This window comes from Sinocyclocheilus grahami, unplaced genomic scaffold (genome assembly GCF_001515645.1).
Source record: "Sinocyclocheilus grahami isolate Dianchi unplaced genomic scaffold, SAMN03320097.WGS_v1.1 scaffold7949.1, whole genome shotgun sequence".
Lineage (NCBI taxonomy): Eukaryota > Metazoa > Chordata > Actinopteri > Cypriniformes > Cyprinidae > Sinocyclocheilus > Sinocyclocheilus grahami.
In genome coordinates this window covers 2,723-7,965 of record NW_015511785.1, presented here as the reverse complement: position 1 = coordinate 7,965, position 5,243 = coordinate 2,723, and the positions used below count along the sequence as shown (strand labels likewise).

The following is a 5,243-nucleotide window of genomic DNA, read 5'->3' as shown; positions in this document are numbered from 1 at the left end:
CTATATCAAAGGCTGCATCTGAAGGACTCGGACTGTTCAAACCGAGCACTGTTCAACTGTGACAGCTGCCACTGAACATTGAGCTGTACAATGCTCTATTTTTTTATTCAAAGTTTTATTTTTGCTAACCTGTCTACATATGATCACCATGGTCAAGACAATAAACTATATAAAATCGCACCTTTGTAAGATATCAGTCAGCATTTGAACTGCTATGTGTTTGTGTGTGTGTGTGTATTTTGTAGTTTTTCATATGTATCATTACATTATTCAAGTAAGCTCCAAGCCAATTCCAAAGCCAATTCCTGCATTTAAAGTTGTAATTCGACAAAGGACGCAGCAAACCAGTGTAACTTATCTGGCCTCGGTCTTGGCTAAGCCTGAGGTACATCACCGTCTCCTCCATTATGAAGTAAAACATAAAAACAAAAATGAGCAATTCTGGCTCCACCTGTCATGGCAGGATTGTCCTCTTGTCAGCTCTCCTCTCACACCGTTGCTATACGACAGAGCGCTAATCTGGAACCTCTGGTGTTTTTCATGCATAAAGGATGAATTTGAGATGCAGGTCACAGCATCATCAGCTTTCCATAAGTACTCTTGGTGTTGAACTTATTAGAGTTATTGTGAGCTAATTCAAGCCTCTGCATATCTTTAACCAGAACACCATTTCTTGAACTGAAAATATCAGCCAGAGGGGCAGCCATTGGAGAAGGTCTGTATTCATTACACTCAGGGCCCTGCAGACTGGGAGCACATTTAGCTTCATAGGTAAAATAGAAGGTGCCATATTTAAAAGCACAAGCATCAGTCACAACTCCACTTCTAAGTTCAAAAGAGCATTTACCAAGGAGGTTTGTGTTCCAGAATTTGTCTGCATCATATACTTCAAACGTTAGTTTATTGGCCATTCTGATCTTAATAGGACCAAACTCAAATGTTTCTGGCCAAAGTGGATTGTCATTATCATCAATGGTCTTAGTGCGCTTAATTTGTACATCATATTTAACTAATACAAAACCATCTGTTTGTGTAAACGTATCTCCATACAGACCTTTGGCACTGAGACTGTAGACTTTCAGGGTGGCAAGTCCTTTTTCAGTTGGACAGCAGTTAGACTTTATAATTTGACTACTTTCACAAACACAAGCACATCGGTCTCTTGCGCTGCACTTCCTGCCAATCTTGCAAGGCTCAGAGCAAACCTTCATAAGGGCATTTTCAATGATGTATTCTTCAACAGCTTTCTTCAGTCCTTCCCTGACAGGGTGTTCAGCACTCAGTAAGAAATTAAGTGGTTTCAGAGAGGAATGCACAATGTCAGGGAGACTCTTCAAAGAATTGTGCCAGTTTTTGAGGGAATTTGGGTGTGATGAACCAGAAAAAAGCAGATCTTCTCCATTTATGTTTCCTCCGATAATCTCTGTCTGACGTTCATTGAACATGGAGCTGAACATTTCATTTGTGCCCATCTTTTTCTTCTGTTCTTGACAAAAATGTGCCTCTGCCTTCACAGTTGCTACACTGTATGAACCAGAGGCTTCTACATCCAAACAGTCCTTCACTGCAGTGTCTGTAAGTCCACTCATTGCTGCCTGACAGGTTTTGATGGCTGTAATGGCTTTCATTTGCCCTCCTAACTTGACACTTGTGGTATAGTGAGTGCCATATGTGCTGATCAGGTTGCGGTAGGCGTCTTTATCGTATAGGATGCAGGGAGTGATTTGATTGCTTCAAGAAACTCTGCATGAAGAGGAGGATTTTCAGCTACACGATATCTGTAAAAAACAGTAACCATGTTTGAATTCAGTGTGATAAAAGAGGGAGCAATTTACAATTAACGTTTTTGTTTCTTTTCATAGTCATCTTTTTAACAGTATGAATGAGGAAAAACACCCCAGCTGTCTCACCTGTAAAAGTTGCATGCAACTTCATGTTTGGTGAAACTGTATTTGTCTTCTTTTGATTTAGTCATTGCAAATTTTGCTTCCCTGGAATGAGTGCTTCCAACCGCAGCTCCAACAGCCTTCACATCTAAACCAACTTTCCAGCTGACCGAGAGTGCTGATGATGAATCATTGACCAGTGCTTCACTTGATTCAAAGATCTGACTCGAGACTTTCATTGAACACTTTGGCAAGGCCCTCCAGTCTACAACTGCTGCTGGTAGCTTCTGTTTTATTCTACTGAAGTAATTATTGTTTTCCAATTTACAAGTGCCATTTCCTAAATCCCATTTTTCCATGTTGATCACGTAAGAACCTTTTCGCTTCATGGTCACAACATCAAATCCCTCTCCAGCAAGATTGTGTCCTGGAACAAAGGGAGCATCCTCACACTCTGTTGATGGACTTATCATCCTCTCCAGAAATGGTCATGAGAAGCAATGCCCAGAAAACAAGGTAAACCTTCAATTGCCTCATGATCTGCCATGAGATAGAAACATTTCTGTCAAATTATTATGGATGTAAAAAGTTAAATAAAATGAACAATGACACAGAATTGTAACTGTTACTGTTACATATAAATGACAAACATTCTAATAAATAATATAATTACATTTGTTTCTATAAAATCATAACTATTTATTTGATGATTTCCCTTAAATTCACAAAAGAGTTGAATTAAGGAGTTAAGAAATGCATCATGAAATATGTTGTCTTGCTAACCTGTCTCCTTGTATGATGGCTGTGTGATTGTGATTGTCAGGTTTGTGATATATATACGCTATGACGTGGCTATGACAATTCTTCCAATGATTAATACATTGTGTGGGAACAAAGAAGAACATTTATTTTAAGTATCATATTTAACTAATACAAAACCATCTGTTTGTGTAAACGTATCTCCATACAGACCTTTGGCACTGAGACTGTAGACTTTCAGGGTGGCAAGTCCTTTTTCAGTTGGACAGCAGTTAGACTTATAATTTGACTACTTTCACAAACACAAGCACATCGGTCTCTTGCGCTGCACTTCCTGCCAATCTTGCAAGGCTCAGAGCAAACCTTCATAAGGGCATTTTCAATGATGTATTCTTCAACAGCTTTCTTCAGTCCTTCCCTGACAGGGTGTTCAGCACTCAGTAAGAAATTAAGTGGTTTCAGAGAGGAATGCACAATGTCAGGGAGACTCTTCAAAGAATTGTGCCAGTTTTTGAGGGAATTTGGGTGTGATGAACCAGAAAAAAGCAGATCTTCTCCATTTATGTTTCCTCCGATAATCTCTGTCTGACGTTCATTGAACATGGAGCTGAACATTTCATTTGTGCCCATCTTTTTCTTCTGTTCTTGACAAAAATGTGCCTCTGCCTTCACAGTTGCTACACTGTATGAACCAGAGGCTTCTACATCCAAACAGTCCTTCACTGCAGTGTCTGTAAGTCCACTCATTGCTGCCTGACAGGTTTTGATGGCTGTAATGGCTTTCATTTGCCCTCCTAACTTGACACTTGTGGTATAGTGAGTGCCATATGTGCTGATCAGGTTGCGGTAGGCGTCTTTATCGTATAGGATGCAGGGAGTGATTTGATTGCTTCAAGAAACTCTGCATGAAGAGGAGGATTTTCAGCTACACGATATCTGTAAAAAACAGTAACCATGTTTGAATTCAGTGTGATAAAAGAGGGAGCAATTTACAATTAACGTTTTTGTTTCTTTTCATAGTCATCTTTTTAACAGTATGAATGAGGAAAAACACCCCAGCTGTCTCACCTGTAAAAGTTGCATGCAACTTCATGTTTGGTGAAACTGTATTTGTCTTCTTTTGATTTAGTCATTGCAAATTTTGCTTCCCTGGAATGAGTGCTTCCAACCGCAGCTCCAACAGCCTTCACATCTAAACCAACTTTCCAGCTGACCGAGAGTGCTGATGATGAATCATTGACCAGTGCTTCACTTGATTCAAAGATCTGACTCGAGACTTTCATTGAACACTTTGGCAAGGCCCTCCAGTCTACAACTGCTGCTGGTAGCTTCTGTTTTATTCTACTGAAGTAATTATTGTTTTCCAATTTACAAGTGCCATTTCCTAAATCCCATTTTTCCATGTTGATCACGTAAGAACCTTTTCGCTTCATGGTCACAACATCAAATCCCTCTCCAGCAAGATTGTGTCCTGGAACAAAGGGAGCATCCTCACACTCTGTTGATGGACTTATCATCCTCTCCAGAAATGGTCATGAGAAGCAATGCCCAGAAAACAAGGTAAACCTTCAATTGCCTCATGATCTGCCATGAGATAGAAACATTTCTGTCAAATTATTATGGATGTAAAAAGTTAAATAAAATGAACAATGACACAGAATTGTAACTGTTACTGTTACATATAAATGACAAACATTCTAATAAATAATATAATTACATTTGTTTCTATAAAATCATAACTATTTATTTGATGATTTCCCTTAAATTCACAAAAGAGTTGAATTAAGGAGTTAAGAAATGCATCATGAAATATGTTGTCTTGCTAACCTGTCTCCTTGTATGATGGCTGTGTGATTGTGATTGTCAGGTTTGTGATATATATATACGCTATGACGTGGCTATGACAATTCTTCCAATGATTAATAAATTGTGTGGGAACAAAGAAGAACCTTTATTTTAAGTTTCTTAGATGTGTCAATTACATCAGCAAATAGATGGTAGTGTTAACACACGCACAGTTATATTATGTCCTTTGAAGTGGGAATAATCATGGACTAGCAGCATAAATGCAATGCACAACATTTCCCCCCTTCTTACTCTTGTGCCCCGAATGATATGGGCACAAGGAACACAATTAACCGGTACCACTTTTACTAGGTGTCAATTCAGGTTAATTGGGAATTTTTTTTCTAGTCATCTCAATGGTCAAAAAGTGTCCCAATTTACCTGAATTCACCATATATTAAAGGAGTCATGACATGAGAAATCAAATTTCCCTTGATCAGCAAAACAAAGACCTCATATAAGAGGTCTTTGTTTTGCTGTGACTTTCTCCATAGCATTTTAAAGTGTCTGTTTCTCTAAATAAATCAAGTAGATCACATATTTGACCAAATCACATTTCTCGAGCGTGCTGGTGAACACGTGCAGAGTATAGGTTGATTCACGCGACACTCATGACCATTAAGTTAGCGCTTATAGAAGCGCAGAAGGTGCGATTTAAATTATTTCTTAATATTGATTCAAGTAGATTTGAGGTTTCCATTAACCATGGTATAATTATTGGGGGGGGGGGGGGGGGGGGGTGCCTTGGAGGTC

The 5,243-nt window shown here is 38.9% G+C and overlaps 2 pseudogenes; both read right to left on the bottom strand.

The window, feature by feature from the left end:
* Positions 1-569: 569 nt before the first annotated feature.
* Positions 570-2,423, bottom strand: LOC107577950 (perforin-1-like; annotated as a pseudogene).
* A 373-nt stretch (positions 2,424-2,796) lies between these two features.
* Positions 2,797-4,226, bottom strand: LOC107577949 (perforin-1-like; annotated as a pseudogene).
* Positions 4,227-5,243: the final 1,017 nt, after the last annotated feature.